Source organism: Larus michahellis, chromosome 2 (assembly GCF_964199755.1).
Source record: "Larus michahellis chromosome 2, bLarMic1.1, whole genome shotgun sequence".
Lineage (NCBI taxonomy): Eukaryota > Metazoa > Chordata > Aves > Charadriiformes > Laridae > Larus > Larus michahellis.
This window is the reverse complement of record NC_133897.1, coordinates 14,928,935-14,950,954: the sequence shown is the minus strand read 5'-3', so window position 1 is coordinate 14,950,954 and position 22,020 is coordinate 14,928,935.

The window sequence follows — 22,020 nt, the reverse complement described above, 5'->3', positions numbered from 1 at the left end:
AGCCATCTCAGGTAGTTTCAGCTACAGGTGTTCAGGCTGGTGAGTTTTATACATCTCATTTGTAGGCACCCACCATCTGATTCAAACCAAGTGTAGGAAGCTGAGGAAGGCAGTCACACCATTTCTCGAAGAACTCAGCTGCCTAAGTCAGATGTGTAGGCTTCCCTATTCCCTGTGACAGCAATGGAAACAGTTAGAGGCAGTTCAGTATACACAGACATTTAAATCAGGTACCTAACCTAATGCTTAATTTAAACAGCTTTTTTGTAATTCCTGGTGGCACCCACATTATCTTAAAGGAAAACTGACTATCTGACTCTCTTCATTAAAGTGTAAAAATGAAGTTACACAGGATCAATAGTCCCCTTTTGCACTAGATTAGCACTTTGGAGATGTGGTTTTTTGCTGGGCACTCTGGCTTCCTACAGTACTGTAGCATTCAATCTACTATGTAGTAATTGTTGGTTTCTTTAAAAAGGTTGTATTTTTAAAATAATATCATTATTGGCACTGGCATTTAAAAAATCCACCAAGTCTCATGAGATGATTAAAAAAATTATGAAAATTGGATTGGATGGCCACTTGCATAATGTTTCTTTGTCCAGCAGGACTGTACTTTGACTTGACTTGAATATAAAATGTACAGAAATATCTGCAAGGCCTTAGGCTCTTCCATGTGGTTCAAAATGCAAATTAAGATTAAAATCTTCTTTGTGTGCTATCTTTTTATTTTACTGAAAGGATACATTCTGCATTCATAACAAAATGAATGTGTTTCAGAATAAAGTTGGGGGAGTACTTTGTCCCTTCTTAACAGTATGTTGATACTATGTTTTCCACATTGTTTCTACCAATGCTTGGAAAAATTAATTGGAAGAAGTACATGTATTTATTGTGTGAAATTGATTTACTACCTGAAAGTTTTCAGACTTCTAAAGAAATGTTATTAACAACTTTTATCTTCATACAAATTTAAAAATAGTTTCAAGTGATGATGTAGATTTATTTAAAAACTTTGCTGACATTATGACTTCTTTAAAAACCTTTGTTTTTTCACTGAAAGATATGCAGGAAATCCATCACTACTGGATATCTCTATAGGATTCTTGCTTGACTGGAGTCAAGTCTCCAGCTGCTGTGAGATTTAATAACACCCTGGTTATGATATCATCAAATAGCAAAACCTTCTGGACAGCTGGAACAATTTTTAGTCTAATGCTGTAATTAGATACATAGAATTGTCTTCGTACAGAAAATTACTTAAGGCTCAGACAAAATACAATGTACCACTTACTAGCCAAAGGTCAAAGAACTTGCTTCCAAATCCGCCAGCCTGTTCTTTAGAATTGTCTGGGAACTCTGGGTCCTGGATAGTTTGACTGAAGAGCTCATATGGAAAGACAAAAACTACAGTTTCCAACTGAAATTATTTTTCTTATCATGACACCATATTTATACCATCGGACAGTAGTTCAATGCTTTTCTCCTAGAAGGAGATCTTTACCTTAGTTTGGATCAATTTCATGGCAGATACTTTAAGATACTGCTTTCTTTTTCTGAAAACAAATATAAATATTTCACAAGAAAGTGCATGCAGAAATATAAGCTTGTGAGCTGAATGATTAAAAGCACATCTACATGTCTAGGATGATTGTACCCATTTGATATCCAAACTCGCTCACTCCATAAGCTCCATATCAAGTGAATACAGGATGAGGCCCTTGCAAATAGGTCATGATTCTCAAAGACTCTTACTTGGCCAATTTGGTTCATTAGTTATTGAATTATTGATGTTCTTCATATACCCTTGATAAAAGTGTATCGATTCAGACTGATTAAAGGTGCCATTTGGAATGTGAATTCTTTCACAACCAAAATGGTGTTACATAGCACTATTATTGACAAAACTGAATTTGGCACACAGATAAAGATTGAACCAGAAGTCCTTGAATGATTAGAAAGACTGAAACTGTAAAACTTGGCAAAATCGTAATTTTTTTAGGAATTAAATCTGAAAGTGTTTCATAAAAGAGGGGGATTTAAATCTGTTCTTCTAAGTTCAGAAGAACCTAGCTGCCTATGAAGTTGGCCTGAGTTTTTAACTGCTACACTAATCAGAAAGGAAGCTATTCAAGCTTCTTATGCACTGCAGTATTATTTTTACTTTGTCAATAGCTACTTGAATGAATACAAAATGAGTTAAAGTGATTTGGCTGGGATTCAGTAATGCATGGGAAATACTTAAGATGCAGTCAAGAAGGCTGCAATCAAAATTAATCCAAGTAAAATAAATAGCCATCTCTCTAAGTGGCAGAAAATATAGTAGAATAATGAAGAAAAATATGGGTGCAGAAGATTAAAAGGGGACCCTTGAACTAGACAGCTAATTTCTTTATACAAGGTGTCATACTCAGGCTGCTGAATGAAGACTAAAATTTAGCAGGATTTAAAAAGTGATCGTTGTTTCTCTCTGTATAAAGAAAAAACAACTCCCCCCAAATTAAGAATCAGTTTTCTGGAAGATAGAGAACAGGGAGATGGAAGTGAAAGTGGTTGATTTCACAGAAGATGAATCAAAGAATGGTAGCAAGAGAGATGATTAATTAAGTTTCGACGGGAGTTAGGTATGTTTCTGAACGACTGCACTGAGGAACAAAGAGAAATGACAAAGTTTAGTATATAAAATACAGAAAACTTTGGACAGATATCCTTTCTTCTAAATTGCACATAGCCTGGTGAATTTGTGACATTGTTTGTAATATGAAGTGCAATATTTAAGGTTCGAGGAGATTCATCAAGTCTTCATCAATTCTTCATCAACCTCTTAAATCCACTCTATCTCCCACATTGTATCCCATCATTGAGATGATGACAGATTCCCGTGTAAACCCTGCCTTATTTACACCACCCGGTGCCAGAGAAAATGTTTCTGAGAGACTGACTGACTGACTGGGAATAGAGGGTGCCCCTAAACATTAAAGGGAGAGTTTGTATATAGATATGAAGCTGGACATCCTGGGTGGAAAACTCTGTGCCATAAAACCTAAGTATCATGGTTTGATATCTGACAGCTGCATAATATCCCAGCAGCTTTTTCCCTCCCAACCTACCAGCTGTCCAACTAAAAATGGAAAAGATTTGTGTTCCCCAAAGACTAGATGATTGGCAGGCAATCCAGGAAGGAGTAGTAGGGCCCCACTGTGACTCTGGCATCTCTAAAGCAATGAGAAAGAAAGTGGTGAGATCACAGGGATACTCACTCTGCTGGGATAAGGGTGATTTCTCTTACCTAAAAGGTTGAGCTATTCATGCCCATGGTAGAGAGCTGGGCTGTGATTTCTATTGAAATTAAAGAAGAAATGCACTACCCCAAAAGGTATATAATTTTCTGATTTGTACCCCAGAGATACATGGTATAGTGGATTATATATGTTCACTATATAGCAAACAATCAGATATCACTTTGACACAGTGTATGTGTGTATTAGTTTCAGGAGGGTAAAAATATAAACTCACTGGAGTCTCTGATTTCCCTAGGTAATAAAGTTATTCGGAGAATATTAGTTGACAGCTACACCCACTTGCAGTCATCAATTCTGCAAGGGCTGGTATGGAAGTTTAAAATGCCAGTATTCATCTCTTTCTCTCCCCTAAGTCTTCATTATAATGTATCTCACTATTTTTTAGAAACTTTCAGTCTACTTTTTGGCAGATGTGACAGGCGGCTGTAACATTGATACCATCAGTGCTGTTCATCCTACTTCTTCTCACAATGATTCTTAGCACATATTAATTAACAGAAATAGGAAAGGTGCAATCAATTTATTTAATGCAGTTAATTAAAAAGAACTTGTACGCTGCCATCAGATAAAATTTGGCTTATGCAATTGCAATTCTACGAATTTTAATGAAAATCTTTTCATTTTTTTTTAACATAAATGTGCTTCTTTCATTAACCAAAATATTTTAGGGCACATAGGAGGGAAGCTTGAAAAAATCTTAAATGGCTTAGCAAAATATAAAGACACCCTGTAAAGGCAGGAGTTATGTTTTTCAAAGCTTGGTGTTAGGTAGAGGGAGGAGCAAGGAGGGAGAAAAGGCTTTGAATGCATGTAAGAACTGGGTTGCCTTTTCCTTACATTTGCTTACCTATTAGTAATATTAGTTACATTTTAAAATATGATTTATAAGATATACTTATGAAATGTTACTTACCATATGCACAAATATGCCACGAGGTAATTAAATCACATGCGTAATTTAAAATAATTGAGCTAAGTACAGCTGGAAAGTTCAGTGGGACTAGTAATGAAATCCGTAGCATAGTATTTAATTACCTCCTTGTGCGATCCAGCAGAAAAAATTTGGCCTTACAAAGTGATCTAAAGGTCAGGAGATTCAGTCTGCATTAGATCAAAGACAGTTGCAGGCAGATCAAGAAACACAGCTAAAATATGGAGGTAGTTTATTAAAATGAATGCTTTAGCTAATCTTGTGTGGTAGGGCTAGAAGAGGGAGAAAGATGTTTCTTAATGGAATCAGAGACCATTTGAGAGCTTTGCAGTTCACTTTCTATCCACCTAAAAGGGAGAACACCTCGGACGGTGTGTTTGTCACAAGAGCTGCTTGAGATTTCTGTTCATTTCTCTGTTGGAAAAAATATTTTGCAAAAATCTAGGTCCTGTTAAAAAGACTCTTGTTTTGAAATTTAAGATTTTTTGTCATTGGAATGGTCGGAACTGAAGCGGTGCATTTAAAAATAAGAACAAAAACCCTCTCCATCGATTAAGTTAAGAGGAGAAGACATGAACAGTAGCGAATATTTTCTTAAGTTCTGAATTTGATGTCAATGCTGAATGGAGATTGTCCCAAATTTAAGAAAAATATCGAGTGGTTCTTGCTTCCTGCAGGGATAGCAGCTTCCAAGATTCCTACCCATTTGCAGAGCACTGCATTAACATGTCCTGTTGGATACCAGACCTTTATCTTCCCAGTTGTGGCAACTTCTCTGTTTTGTGACAGTTAGCCCATAAATTTCTCGGTGTCAATGAAGGAGCAATGACTTGGCTGAAAAACGTGACTTCATTTATTTCTTGTTATCCAGTGGAGAGTCTGCATGTTACAAACTGGAGGCCATTATCTTTTTCATCAAGGAAATATGTTCTGTAACATGTCTTATACTATTCTCATTACCTCTTTTCTACCATGATCTTTGTTTTGCTTATTCCAAGCTTCAGCCCGTTCATGTTCAACTCCTATGATCCTCATAGAAAAGTTATGAATAAGGATAATCATCACAGAAAAGTTATGGATTTTTGCAGTTCATTGATATAATCAGGCAAAACTAAGGAAAATAAATTTCTCTCCTATATAATTCAGCACATTCTTAAAAGGCAAAAATTCTGTAATTGAAATGGCACTTGTATTGTCCAGAGGGAAAGACAACGGAGGCATTTATGTATTGTTTTATCTCTACTAGTGTCTCTACCTGCCAATTGTGTAATAGTTTCAAAACATGCAATGGATTTGAAACCATCATAAATAGAATTTCCACATACTTTTATAGTACTTAATTGTAAATACATTTTTCATTTTAAAATCACAAAGGAAAAAAAGAAGACTGCTTTCCGGCACCACACAAAATATTCTTCAGTTCATGACAATTACTTGTACCCAGTTTGTACAGAGTGTTAGCGTAGTGGTTCAGGAAGAATTTTAGAAACAATTGACAGAAGACAGAAAATGTATTTAAGTTCCCATAAAAATGTACTGTCTGATAAAATTGTAACAGAAATCTGGAAAGAAATTAGTACAGTTGTTATGGCAGAAGTAGAACAAAATCATGGACATAGATGAGAAGAGTTTGATTATTTTTTTCTGTAAAAAGCATAAGAAATGAATTCAGATGAAGACGTACACTAGATATTTCAGAAGTGAGGAAATACTGTTTTTCAATGGAGTAATTCTGAAAAGTGAAAGGCAAGTGAGAAGAAGGTGGAGATGGTGAAGTGTAAATTATGAATTCACGAGTGGAAGGAGAGGGAAAATAAGATTAGATGATATCAGCTTTGTTTTCTTCTCTAAATTTTAAATGTGAAATTACTACTGAAATGTATCGATAAAATATATCAAAATTTTTACTGGATGCTTACTTTGACTTCTGTGAAAGGGAAGTTTCTAAAATCACCAGTGTTACCAGTTTCTTTGGAACTGCTTGCTATAACTACATGTGTGTAAGCGGGTTCCTGTGGGATGAACATGTTTGCATGTATGTACATAAATACTACATTGCCATAGTGTGTGCATCAGTTTAATGGTACTGAATTTAGTAGAGCTAAGCTGGTTTATAACAGCTGAGAACATGGTCCATATATACTTTGTGCAATTATGATGTCTGTAATAACATAGTCTACTTTAGGCATGTTTTAGCTTAGTGAACAAAGCTATGAAAGTAAATGCAAAAGCGTATCACCATAGCAGGCTTGGAACTACTGAAGGACTGTTTTATTCTTTGCATCATAAATATCTCTTATATACTAAGCTAATCCCTTTGGACTGATGCAGTGTGGCAAAAGAAAAGGACCTTGTTGTATTTAGTCTAAAAACCTTAAATACCATGAAAAAATACAACATTAATGTTGAATTTTCTGTTTTTAGAGTCAACAAGTGAATTCTGTAATTTAAGTCATACATTTGTTTCTTAGAATTTATCCTGCTACTTTATAGCCTTTGGAAGCAATTTGGAAGTGTTTGGTGCATAATAGTCAATAAATCATATCAGGAAAGAAGAAAAGCATCTTTGTTCTTTAACAAACAAGGTAGAGGCTGTAAAATGACGGCATTTTTAAAAGCTAAAAAAAAAAACCACCCGAAAAATAATTAGAGTTTCAGGATCTGATTGTGTCAAACTGCAATGAGGTTAAAGGAGTGAAAAATTATCCAAATATAACTGCCATAAACTGTTGATTTCAGAAACAGACCAGAGCATTATTCACAACAGACTTCTTTCCATTTAACTCTTATCTTTACATTATGTTATGTCACTGATGAAATAGAGCAGCCCGTGCAACAGTCATCGGGAAAGCAACATTTTAATTGCAAGTAAATGCAAGTATGTTAAATCTAATCTCCAAAGAGCAAATATTTACCAAGAGTTTATGATCACAGATAGACTTGTAGAATAAACAAAGTGTACAGTATCTGCTTGTCTACATATGTATTTGACTTTTTTTGATTTAAAAAACATTAGACTACTGAATGCAAGTACAGCACTGGCTCAATGCAAACCTCCATTGCTCTCCGATCCTGCAATAGTAAGGACCACACACACAAAAATGTATTATTCTTTCAAGAGAGAAACATTAGTAAAAGAGCCTTCAGGATTTGAAGACTTTATGGGTCTTTGTAACATTTTAAATAAACCACATACATATTTTGAGCTTTTTTTCATTAGATGTGATCTGTGGTTTGTTTTGTCTATGTAGATGGTTACATGAATTTCATACTACTAAAAGAATTATATGGTTCTGTTGGTCATTCAAATCAGAAACAAAAATCATATGAAAATTATCTGCTTTTCAAGTTTGTTGAAAATTATATGACAAAATTATTAGTATTTTGAAGATAGATTTGAGTACTGACTATTATGTATCATACACTGGATGTTATATATACATATATATGCAGCACCTAATTTCAGAAAAGATGGACTACAAAAGCAGGTGCAAAGAGGATTAAGTCATATATTTTAAAAAGCTGGGCTTAACTGTCCTGAACAATTATAAAAGCAACACAAATTAGAATGACAGGAATTTGTCTTTCTTCATTTAAAATATTTGGAATTGAAAAAGTTATTGAGACAGCTGAAATTACATTTATACTTAATAATCATCACATAGGATAATCAAAAGTTTTGGAAAACAAAACCAGTTTCATAGACCCTACTGTTTTACAGGATAATATTGACAATGTGCTATTAGAGGAATTAGCCTGAGAATTTAGGAACATAATGGTAACTGCTGTGATGTAGTTCAGTGCTTTATCTGAATACTATAGGGGAATTCTTCTTCAAGGATGGAAAATAGCAATTAAAAATTTACTGTTATCTCTTTGGAAAGAAGACTAAATTCTTATCAAGCTGCTAGAATTAAGGCTATCACCAGATTGAAATCTTTCTAATCCAATTTGACATTTGAGGGATAGATGACTCAGGTTCCTATTATTGTGCTGTTAGGGAAATAACATAAAATGCTAAATTAAATTAAAACCAGATATTTGGTAATTGATGTAAGCAAAACACACTGTCCTAAAACTTGGAAACATAAAGTTGCATGGCTTCACTAACCTCAGCAAGATACTCAGAATAACATTATTTATGTGGGGTTTTTTCTTTGATCCTTGTACACAAAGACCAATCATAGATGGGAATAAGTAAGCTTGAGAAGGAAACTGGTATAATTTATATTTTATTTGCTCCATCAGCTTGTCTATCATTACTAATTTTGTTTCCCATCGGACTGAGATTTTACTTAATGCTAAAAACCCCTAAGATTCTGGTACAGTGAGTAAAGAACAGCAATTCTAACACCTTTTAACATTTATCCACTCTCAGTATAAAACAGTTGGATACTAATTTATGTGCTGAGAAAATAGAAGTTTTAAAAGTAAAACTATTCCAAAGTAACAGCATTCCAGGGTGACTTTCCCTCTCCCTTGGATAGGTTATACGACGACCATGCTGAATTCTGCTCGTCTGACTCAAAAGGCCAGAATACCTTTTAACTCCAACCTTTCCTAGCAATGGCAAATCCACTCCCTGGAACAGATAGGTGAGATGGAAGAATCTCCAAAGTTCTACTCCTCCATCATAACAGTGGCAGTGCTCCCGCTGGCACGATGCAGCTCCAGTCACCTCTCAAATACAGGCTCCAATACAGAAGCTGGTGCCATTTTGCACAATTAAACCCATAATCATTGTGTGACCCACTGAACGGCAGTGACCAGAGACTTTGTTAGAGCACGAGACATCTATAGCACAGAAACAAGATTAAATGCCCAATCTACAAGGCCATTTCCATTTTGAAAACAAACTGATGTTGCAGAACCATGTCTTTCAACCATGGACAGTCATACATCAAAGGCCACACTGTAACTCTCACATTTTCTCCAAAATTTTGCTCACATCTTTCTAAAAGAGTCAAAACAACCTATCAGTTTCTTCATGTGCTGCCTCATCAGATTACCTGTTCCTAGTGATGAAAAAGGGGCTAATAACCAGCTTCACTTTGTTAGGAGACAGAGGGAAGACAAATTCCCTACTAGTAATGCTGCTGCTTCCGTGGATCCCATCATGCAAGACTCCAGGTTGTGCTCATAACCCAGAAAGTGGTTTTAGGATAAAGTAATCAAAAATGAACATGTCAGGATCTCAGGACCTAGGGTTTTGCTGTGGGGCAATATTTTTGTGATGATGTTCTCCCAGTCAGTCAACAAATTGTGTTATTACACAATACATAGTTATCATAATTGAGGAAACTTTTTTTTTGTTACACAATCTGTTGAGTACCCTGACTCAATGCCCGTGAGGGAGAGAGTTAATTTTTCATGTTGGCTCCTTCCACAATGAGTTACTGTGAGTAACAAGGAAAGGGACAGTCAGATTTGTGCTTCTGTCTGAATTACTGCAAGCTAGAAATATAGCCTAAAAATCCTGTCTGCTCTTCATTTACCTATTCCTAGACAAGTTTCCTATTCCCTCTCTTTCAAATTGCTGCGACCTCCAGGAAAATGCCATATGTCATCTGTGCAGCCAGCCTGTCTTGTTGGTCAGCTAGCAAGAACAAACAAACGCTAAATACACGCTGGTGACCTTAGGAGTTTTCAGCAAGCTTCATTACTGCTAGATCTTATTCTCCTGCATTGTTAGTCACTTCAGACACTTCAGGTCAAGGCAGTGAATCAGCGTAGCTGGCTCCAAGCTGGAGCGTCCTGCCAGCCAGCTGCCGTTGTGTGATTAACCAAAGGCACTGCCAACACAGAGGCACCAGGCAGTCTACTGGTTTTGCAGACTAAGGGTGGCAGTGGTTGTAGCACTGAATCAGTCATCCTTCTCTGTCAAGCGGTGTCACTTAAACCACACAAACTCCCAGATGATGAAAACCAGACTGCGCTATTCGAAGGCACGTCGTGTTTGTTACTACTCTTTATCTCCACCTGCTGGAGTTCATTCCAAATATTCCCAATTCCAACCTCTTTCTCAAAAGGCTGAAGTACAAAAACTATAGACACAATATGCAAATACCAGCGATGGTTATAGCAATGCCTTAACTCGACATGAATAGAAATTTGAGGATATGGGCAAAATAATTTCAAAATGTTAAAATGTTGCAGATTGACTTATGCTGAACCAATACTTCAGCTTTCCCTTTGAAAGAAGTTTTAATTTCTATGTTTATGTTTTCCTGTTACAAAGTAATAGATAATTATTGTGATTTATAAAATGAAGAAACCAATTCAAAACAAAAGATACCCAAAGGGGAATTTTTTTTGCATTTGAGGGGGATTCTAGTTTCTGCTAGAACAGATTATGATTTAACACTGTAAATTTGCTCCTTAAATTTTAAAAGATAATGCTCATTTATGGATATTTATAATATTTAAAAGCAAATAGTATGCATAATTAAGAATTCTTTTTAATTGGATATGTTAAGAAAAACTGAAATTTCTGTCTGTATTTAAAAAGATCCTAGAGCTTGGTTAGCTGGGTGTACAGGAGTGTCAGTAACACTCTTTAAAAATAAGTAGGAGAAAGGGTTTAATTCATTAATAAGGTTTCTTATGTATGGGACTTTGTGTGAAGAAAAAGTAAACCGAAAGAATAAATTTTTCACATACTCTGACAGAGAGATATCTGTGGTTTATTTATCTCTTGTAGAAAAGTGAACTCCATTGCATAGGCTCAGTGCTTTTGAATTTTCCATTGCCTCTGCCCATACATTTTTTAGGACACGATTTTATCATTACAGTAGAAGGTAGCTGTTACAAGACATTATGGTCATAAAAGGAGAAGACATTTAGTATTGATGGCTGGGAAGAAGAGTAGCCTTTAATCCAAGCTTCATATTTACAGTTGGTTCACCAACTGTATACCAATAGGTTCAATCCTGTTTGCTGGCTGGGGAGGCCTAATTTTTCTACTTCATGGACCCAGGCACTAGGTTGCTATGCAGAATCACTGCAGCCAATATAATATTGTCCATATTGTGTTTTCAGCTTGATTGGAAGCAACTGGAAAGTATGAGAAGTGCTCTGACTACACATAGAAGACATCTCATGACTTGGTGCATCCTTGTTGATTCTGCCAGCTGTTAGGGCATTTTGGGGGAGCACAGACGGAATTATGATTAAGGACATAGGTAACATCAGAGCTGAAAACATGATGGCAAAACTAAATGTATGGATTTCCAAAGTCTAGAAATGTTGCAAAATAAGTATCCTGCATAACTTCTTTTAGTCATATAAATATCATTGGTTACACATGTTCTAAGTCCCATAGAAAGTGAACTGAGTTTGGCTCCAAAACCTTTGTAGAGCAGTGATATCGTTTTGGGCTTTTTTTTTTTTTTTTAATCTTGCTTGGTAGGAAAAACGTCAGTATACATGCTGGAAAAAAAAGAATCTTAATAAAAGTTTGCCCAGGATCAGTACTATATCTTTGCTAAGGAGACACAGAATGCTGACAATATGGAACCTGATTAAGAGATCAGCATTAATGAAGAGATCATGAATATAGATTTTTAAGCAAGAATGACGGCAAATTTCTTGAACTTCTTCATCTTGTCAAAAAAACCCAAGAAAAACTGTCATAGTTGGAAAGAGTAGCGATTATTAGGAAGTAGAACATATTCTTTTCTCTAGAGTCACAATATGGATTCACTCAGAGATTCGGGTTCAGGAGAGCTTATCCAAATTTATTGTCTCTGGTTCTGAATCTGTAGTGAATTAAACTCTTTGGAGAACATGTTCAGCTAACACAGAATAAACGATATCAATCAATCAAGTTTCTGTGATCAGGAAATGCATTATACTATAGCATTCACGTATGAGATATGTATTTTTCATAGCACATCATTCATACACTACAGAACATTTCATTTTGTTATGATGAATCATTTAAAAAAGAGAATCTGGAATGTGATGTTACAGAAATTCTATTAGCTTAAATGTATTCACATCTGTAAAAAGACTTGGGAACTTCAGATAAAAATGTTTAAATAAGTGCAAAATTTTCCATTGAAACCACTTCATCCTGTATAAAATACAGTCCCAATTATATAAAAAATAGATAAAGAAGATAATTTTCAATCTGTAGATATTTATAATTTCTAATCAACCCTGATAATCTAAGCTTCTTTCTAGGGGCATTATAAGGTACATAAATTGTTTACAAAACTATAGCAACTGCTGTAGGAATTCTAGGAATATTATTAGTTTAAACATATGGCCTCTGTAGTTTAGACCTTCTGTTTCTACAAAGTCAGACCTTCAATGTGTGCATTTTGTCCATATCTGAAAATGGGACTAACAAAGTCAAGTCTTAGTTAAATAAAAATCAGAGGATCGATTGACTTTCCTGAACTTAGGCATCCATGTTTGTTTAAGTTTTGTGCTGTCTCATGCCCCGCCTCCATTTGACACTCTCGATATGTTATTGTGTCCCTGATGTCTTGTGTCCTGGCCATAAAATCGATCTTACAGATGATTTAGAGACTCTCAAATGGCACTAGGTGCTCATGTTTAGGCATCTGAAGTCTCTGCTAGGTGCATTGTTAGGCCATCAGCCAAAGAAGGATTCCGTTTAATACAGCTACATTTAGGGGATTACTTGTAATCTAAGTTCTTTATATAGTCCACAGAGGTCAGTCATTCAGTTCAGTTACCTAGAAATAGTCACCTAGTGTCAGCATGAAATACTTTAGGATATCTTGCCTGACTTCCACATTTTTCTCTAGAAGAACATGGGTTTTCTGTGAGTCTTATCTATTGATCCTCCATGGATATCTTGGATTCTCCAGGGCATCTCCAATTGCAGTAGAAATCTATGTTTCAGCAACCTTATCCAGCCCTTAGTCAATTCAGGTGATAGAATCTGGACAGCCACTCAGCTGATCGGATGTCGGTGTCCACACTGGGTTCTGAATAGCTCTCCAGACACCTCTGTGTAGGCACTTACAGTCATCTGTCTTCAGATGTGAACAGAGTCTCACCTCCTATATTTCTTTTAGAGGTAATGGGATCAAGAGATATTCGATGCACATGGCAGTTGATCCACATGGCAGTTCATCCGGAGGGAACTTAGATGACTTCATCTTAGGTGGCTAAAGTTAAGTGAAATGAATCACACTCTAAAGAATGACATTAGTTGAAATCCTGTTGTTTTTTCCTTTCTATTAAGCAATTGAGAAATGAAGAAAAGCAGTCAGGAAGGCAGCAAAGAGAAAGTGAGCGGGGGGAGAGAGAAAGAGAGAGAAAAGAAAGAAAAGAATGAAAGAAGGAAAGAGGGAAAGAAAGAGGAAGAAGGAAAGAGGGAAAGAAAGAGGAAGAAAGAAAGAGGAAGAAAGGAAAAGAAAGAAAGCAGGCTTCTGACTCTTAAATATCGACAAACACATGCACACACACATTTATGTGTCTCTGTGCATGTGTGTGTATGTATGTTTGTGTGAGTGTTTGAAGTCATCATAAATACATGAAAGCATCTACCATTTCGAAACAGAAATAAACTCTGTCACAGAGTCACAGAATCACAGAATGGTTCGGGTTGGAAGGGACCTTAAAGATCACCTAGTTCCAACCCCCCTGCCCTGGGCAGAGACACCTCCAACTAGACCAGGTTGCTCAAAGCCCCATCCAGCCTGGCCTTGAACACCTCCAGGGATGGGGCATTGACAGCTTCCCTGGGCAACCTGTGCCAGTGCCTCACCAACCTTACAGTAAAGGATTTCTTTCTGATATCCAATCTAAATCTACTTTCTTTCAGTTTGAGGCCGTTACCCCGTGTCCTATCGTTACACTCCCTGACAAAGAGTCCCTCACCATCCTTCCTGTAGGCCCCCTTTAGGTACTGGAAGGCTGCTATAAGGTCTCCTCGTAGCCTTCTTTTCTCCAGGTTGGACAGCCCCAACTCTCTCAGCCTGTCAAATCATTCAGGGTGTGTAAAAGCTTTGACCTTGTATTAGTGTCCTGGAGCTATTTACTTTATCTGTATCTTAAGCTTTTTGTTGAACAAGTGTCTCCTACTTCTACAAGGAACTAAAGATCATTTAACTAGCTGACATCTACAACATTTATGTATTTAACTCTAATGTGCTTATTAGAAGCATTGACAAGTTTATCACTTGCTACTCATACTATAGAGCTCATTAATGTTTAGTGGTAGTATATTCTTGTTTCATTGTAACTTATATGTATTGGTATTGAGAAGAAAAGCAAATTTGTTTGGGTTACTGTGCAGACCTACAACTAATGAAAATATCTGTGAAGTCTTGAATATGGTAGATGCTAACTATAACTAAAGTTTGCAGTATTGGAGAGGAAATGAGAGTAACTTGACTGAAAAGCAATCCAGAAAAGGCAAATGCAGAAAGATGTATAGATGTAACCTATCCTTCAACTACGCGCATACACAGGTTTATGGAAGAAAGGTTCTGCTCTCCCACCTAAGCACAGGTAGTATTGACACACTTTCTACTGTCCTGTAATCCAGACCATGTAACCTTACAAAGGAATAGAACTGAATTATGACATTTTGGGTCAATATCTGACAAATGGAAATTCCCTGTAGTTTATCAACCTTTCTTTCCTTTATCAATTATAGGCAATTATTCTTTTCAGTTATTAGATCATGATTGTCTTTTCTTCCTTCCTTTACTAAAGTGCAGTCTTGCTGAAGATATCAAAGGAGACAGGAACACAAAGAAGACAGTAGTAAGGAAGCAGTAAGTGGAGGCGGTATCACTTGTTAGAGCACAGATTATAATTGGGGAAAAAAAAAAGAAAGAAACCTACAAAACATCTTTGGGAGATGCTGATAACTAAAATTTATCTCTCTATTGATAACCATGGGCTCTATAGAGAGATACTGATTTTATGGCAGAGTAAAATCTCCATCCCTCTCCCTCTCAACCCCTCCATGTTCCACAGGATACTTTTCTTTCTCTTTTCCCTGGGCTGAAACTGCCTTGCCATCTCTCTGCCTCTCTTTCCTTTTCCTCTAATTACATCTCCCCTGCTCCGCAGTCACCAACTATCTTGTCTTTCAAAGATGGTCTAATTGATACATATCTAACTAAACTCTGAGCCATTGGCCCCTACTAGTATTTAGTTTTTTAACTTATTTCAGACCTAAAAAAGGGACTGTGTATCTGAAAGCCTGTCTAATTTCTCCAGCCACACCAGGTGGTAGAATAAAAAGTACTGTGTCTGCCTACAGACCTTATCTTGCTTTGTTAGAAGCCTCCTATGGAGCACCGGTGTGAGTTCAGAATTCCCTCTACTTGAACCTGAAGTGCTGGGGAGCAATTTTTTGACAAAGCATTATGACTCATTAGTGACTCAGAAACTGAGCTGGCCTAGACATCCCCTGGGGGATTTATATCAAGGCATTCAATATGATTGATTCACGTAGTACTAAAAGCAAGAAGTTCCTCAAGGTATCTGATACCCTAAGAGCGGCTTCTTAAATTGTCATCCCATATGACTCTGCTATGGCTCTCCTCTTGTTTGATGTTGTTGGTGTCCCTCCCCTTAAATGCCATCTTCTTCTCACTCTCGGAGTTGTTTTTGAGATATAGAAACTGCAGAGAGTATAACCAATAACAGCAGTAAAATCTAAGGCTATGATATTGCTGTCACAAGTAAATGTTATAGTTCTTTGCAAAATAACATAGAATATTTGAAGAAAAAGAATGGAAAATGATAATGAATTTATAATTAAAAAATAAAGCAAATTAAGAGATGGTACAGCCCATTAGGTTCTTCTTTACTTAGCATTAAGGAACAAAAGAGTGGTCAAAACCTAATTATTTTTGTTTTTCTTTTAGAAGCATCTAAATATCATAACTTATTTAGAAAAGTGCTTATTTAGCAGGGCAAAAAACTGAACAACCAGATATAAACCAGGGGAATAGGTTTACTTTGCCTTAGTAATTACCCCTTTTAGCTAGTTACTGAAAAGAAAAAAAAGTATATGCGTCCTCAGTAAGTATCATAATACTCATACATTTCTACTAAGAGGAGCGATTACTAGTCTAGAGATCTAAAATGAAGGTTTTGAGGTTCCACTGTCTTTAGACCACAACTACTGCTGATTATCTGCACCTCCAGGGCCTCTTGTAAATCCTTTCAATGCTCATAAACTGAATGTGGTTTGTCTGTAGGACTCTACTGTAAATCTAATCTGAATGTGTTCCTGAAAAAGGCAGGAACAGAAATACTGCTAAATAACAGGACCTGCCAAAAGAAAAGAAACAAGATCACCATTTCACAATTTCATTCCATCTCTGCAATATATAGGCTGACTTTCTGGAAAGACTTTTGCAAAGATGACAATACAGATAGTTTAAAGGGTTTTTAAAACAGAAGTTCTTGTTTTATTTTGAGAACAGTAAGCGGAGTTATAGCTGGATTTTAAAATCATAAAAGATTGTCAGTTTATCTATACAAATATGTATATTTTATGCCCTTGTCCCTACAAACAAGAAAATATAAATAAATTACAGGAGCCTTCATGGGGCTCAATTTGCATTGGACAGCCGTTGAATGAGGATGAATCTTATGAAAGTACAGCTATATGGTTCCTGCTGCTAATTCAGCAATATATAGGCACTCAAGGTTTCCATCAGAGCGAGATCTAGTTGAGACTGAAACTATATCAGAAAACATGAAATAATGAGTTATTGAAATCATTGACAAAACTGGCACTGATTTCAACACGAGTATCATCTGTCTCTTTTATTGTCTTCTCTTTTATTGCTGTTCCTTTTTTACTAAGGTTTAATTTGGTAAATGGTAATAAAAAAGATTAACACTTTCTTAAGCAGTAAAAGAAGGTACAAAAACTTTATTTCACTCAAGGTGTTAATTTTTTTATGTTGGTCTTATGTCTTTTTACTAGTATCCTGTGTTATCATACAAAGGTGTGTGGTTGCTTATGGTAGACTACCTGTGTTTCTTTTCATTGCGTCATTGCCCTAACTCACCTTGTGAAAATTAAATTTATGACTTGATGTTCCAGGTAGTCAACACTCCACTGAAAGCAAACATTTTAATTCCTTGCCACCTCTGAAAATCAGACGATAAATTTAATTTTGGCAAAGACAATTAGGAATAAGTAAGGTACTGGAAGCCTTTATAAGGTCTCCTTCTCCAGGCTGAATAACCCCAATTCTCTCAGCCTGTCTTTGTAAGAGAGGTGCTCCAGCCCTCTTATCATCTTCATGGCCCTCCTCTGGACTGAATCCAACAGGTCCATGTCCTTCTTATGTTGGGGGACCCAGAACTGGACACAGTACTGCAGGTGGGATCTCACCAGAGTGGAGTAGAGGGGCAGAATCACCTCCCTTGACCTGCTGACCATGCTGCTTTTGATGCAGCTCGGGATGCGGTTGGCTTTCTGGGCTGTGAGTGCATGTTGCCAGCTCATGTTGAGCTTCTCATCAACTAACACCCCCAAGTCCTTCTCCTCAGGGCTGTCAATACATTCTCCACCCAGCCTGTATTTGTGCTTGGGATTGCCCTGACCCACATGCAGGACCTTGCACTTGGCCTGGTTGAACTTCATGAGGTTTGCACAGGCCCACCTCTCAAGCCTGTCAAGGTCCCTCTGGATGACATCCCTTCCCTCCAGTGTGTCGACTGCTCCATTTAGTTTGCTTATCAGCCTGTACTTGCCCAGGTCTTTCTTTTTTTCCTTTTTAAAAATGGGGGTTATGTTTCCCCTTTTCCAGTCAGTGAGAACTGCATCAGACTGCTACAACTTCTCAAATATGATGGATAGTTGCTTGGCAACTTCATCTGCCAGTTCCCTCAGAACCCACAGATGAATCTCACCAGGTCTCATGGACTTGTGCATATTCATGTTCCTTAGATGGTCTTGAACCTGGTCTTCTCCTACTGTGGGCAATTTCTCATTCTCCCAGTTCCTGCCTTTGCCTTCGGTGACTTGGGCAGTGTGGCTAGAGCCCTTGACGGTGAAGACTGAGGCAAAAAAGTCATTGAGTACCTCAGTCTTCTCCATATCCTGGGTGACCAGGTGTCCCATTTCCTTCTGGAGAGGGCCCACATTTTCCCTAGTGTTCCTTTTATCACTGGCATACCTATAGAAGCTTTTCTTGTTGCCCTCGACATCCCTGGCCAGATTTAATTCTATCAGGGCTTTAGCTTTCCTGACCTGATCCCTGGCTGCTCAGACAATTTATCTGTATTCCTCACAGGCTACCTGTCCTTGCTTCCAGCCACCCTCTGTAGGCTTCCTTTTTTGAGTTTGAGTTTCTCCAGGAGTTCCTTGATCTTCCATGCAGGCCTCTTGGCAGTTTTGCCTGACATCCTCTTTGTTGGTATGCATGGCTCCTGAGTTTGGAGGAGGTGATCCTTGAATATTAACCAGCTTTCTTGGGCCCCTCTTCCCTCCAGGGATTTATCTGATGGCACTCTGCCAAGCAGATCCCTGAAGAGGCCAAAGTCTACCCTCTTGAAGTCCAGGACAGCGAGCTTACTGTGCCCCCTCCTCACTGCCCTAATGATCCTGAACTCCACCATTGCATGGTCACTGCTGTCAAAGCTGCCCTTGAGATTCACATTCCCCACCAGCCCGTCTGTGTTGGTGAGAGCAAGGTCCAACATGGCACCTCTCCTCATTGGTGCCTCTATCACTTGGAGAAGAAAGTTATCATCAATGCATTCCAGGAACCTCCTGGATCACTTATGCCCTGCTGTGTTGTGCCTCCCAAAAGGTATCAGGGTTGTTGAAGTCCTCCATGAGGAACAGGGCTTGTGAACATGAGGCTGCTCCTAGCTGTCTATAGAGGGCCTCATCCACTCGGTCTCACTGATCGTGTGGCCTGTAGCAGACCCCCACTGCAATGTCACCTGTCCCTGCCTTCCCTTTTACCCTGACCCCTAGGCTCTTGGTTGGCTCCTCATACATCTGGTATGTATGAAGGCAGAGCTCCGTGCACTCCATCTGGTCATGGACATAGAGGGTGTTATCCCCTCCCCGCCTCCCCTGCCTGTCCTTCCTGAAGAGCCTGTATCCTTCCATTCTAATACTCCAGTCATAGCAGACATCCCATCAAGTCTCTGTGATGCCAATCAGATCATAGCCCTGCAGGCGTGTACACATCTCTAACTCCTGTTGTTTATTCCCCATGCCACGTGTGTTTGCATAGAAGCCTTTAAGTTGGACCCCCAAGGAAGCTGACTTACTGGCTGGAGTGGCTGCTGTTCCTTTGTGCTGCAGTCCAGGCCCTCTCCTGTTGACCTGTTAGTTAACATATTTACAGTTTGCATGATAAGCCTTGATTTAAACAGCATGAAAATCTTGGGCAAATAAAATAGAAAAAATATTAGCTACGTTAGTTACAAGAAAGTAATACGTTGTGAACTATGCTGATTAAATGTACAGATGATATATATATCTCTCAATCAAAATCAGAAATGAAGTAGAAGTTGGAAAAAGAAGGCTCTCCATTTTATAGAAGGAAGTTAAGCATGCTTACGGCAGATTATGGCATGGTATGGCAATTCATTTACACAGTGGCTTGGTTAACACAATACAGTCTGAACTCTTTTGAATACAGAACTGTTATGTGCATAAATCAGATTTGCGTGAGTAACTGTCCTCCCCTATCCAGTTGCCTATCCGTACGTATGGCTGATTTTTTTTTTTTTTTGGATCATTTTAGTACACTTTCCCACCATTTACCACTTGTAAAATAATTACACAGTTCATTTCTACATTCCAAAACTACAGGTCACTATAGTGTCTGAGTATGTATCATATGACTTAAAAAACTCAGACATGTGTAATATTTTCTACAGCTACCACAATCAAATAATCTTCCAGATTCTGCTTTTAAGTATCAAAAATTAATAAAATATTAATTCAACTTCAGTTTTCAATGCATATTGAAATGCTGCCAATAATTACATTGCTTTGTGAGAGCATTCAGAACGGAAATTACTATTGCAGATTTGTTTGAAAAATAAACCCTGAGCCAAAAGCTGCAGACTTCATTACACAAGTCTATGGAAGTGTGGGTTTTTTTTTCCTCCCCATTTCCTAGGGGTTCTCACTGCGCAGATCCTCAGCACATTTTTAACACAAGACTATATTAATCCATTTTTGTCTTATTTCTCCATGACAAAAGTAACCTGTGTTACGTAGAGATAACATGGCAATCTAGCATGCAAGGTATGTAGAAAGCAGGAAGGTACCACACATACAGCAAATAAACCAGATGCTAACTTAGCAAAAATTCTAATGCCAATTGTATGTGGTTTTGCAGCAAAACACCACCGCATACTTTTTTCATATGTTTCATTTTGTCTTGTGTATTCTGTGTTAAAACAGCCCTCTACCGGCTTCACTTCAAGGCTATAAGGAAATGTCAAGAACTGGAAAAGAGACACTGTGCAACCTATTCAAGAATAATGGGGCAAGAACCAAGTAGTCAGTCTAGAAAGAAATAGCTTTGAGTGGACAGCTACAGATTCCTAAATCCCTTTCAATAGTTTCTTGTTTGGTTTTTTTTTTTTTTTAAAATATATATTAATTTTCCATTAGGGAGTTCATACAGGGGGCCTACAGGAAAGCTGAGGAGGGACACTTTATCTGGGAGTGTAGTGGTAGGACATGAGGTAAGGGTTTTAAACTGGAAGAGGGCAGATTTAGATTAGATATAATTCTTTACTCCGAGGGTGGAGAGACACTGGAACAGGTTGCCCAGAGAAGCTGCAGATGCCCCATCCCTGGAGGTGTTCAAGGCCAGGCTGGATGGGGCTTTGCGTAACCTCGTCTAGTGGGAGGTGTCCCTGCCCAAGGCAGGGGTTTGGAACTAGATGATCTTTAAGGTCCCTTCCGGCTCGAACCAGTCTACGATTCTAGGATAACTTAGAGCTGGATCAAATAATAAAGAGTGAGAGAACCTGATGAGACTGAAGAAGTTAAGCTGGTATCATTGTTACAGCGTATTATTTGTATTGTTGTAATACATAGATGTTACACAATTCTAAATTTTAATCCAGCAACAATTTCTCTTTTTAGATGTGAAGGGTAAGAGGGTTTTCACATTTTTGACTGAGAATTGAAGGTTGTCCCATTATGACATCTAAGGTATGTGAAGTTCTGAAGAAAATCCAAAAGAAATTCTGCAATGTGACTTTGGAAAAGTAATCAAATGGCTATCTAATCACTAAAGTTTTTTCTATAAATTAGGAATGAAGTGTTAAATTAGAAAAAAATTAAAAAATAGTGTATTTTCAGTATAGAATTTTTTTTTTTTATTTCAGGATAGTTTCAGTTCTGAGCAAATTGCAAAATTTTTTGTCTGTGCTCCCCCCTTCTAGTGAATTTGTGCTTCTCAGGCACTACCTGTAAATAACAGACTACAGATTGCTCTTGTGGTCATATGCAGCACACACATACTTAAGGTAGTCTTCACCTTGTTACTTCTATGTGTGTTACCACAGTGTAAATGCGACAGCACACCTAAATTACTTTTGCATAGGTACTCTTCGAATTCTCTTACCCATCAGCATCAGGGGCAGAGAGTTATGTTTCAGTTTGCTTTCCTGCCATGATCAAGGGAAGCAAATAATATAAAATACTGAAGGTTACACAGTTTGACTTATTCTAGTCCACAGAAAAAGGAAAAGGATGATCTACATGCCTCAGCATGGAGGTGTTTCTCCTTGTTCCTGTGGTCTTTCTGCTGAATTCCACTGATTTTGATTTCTGAATGATTT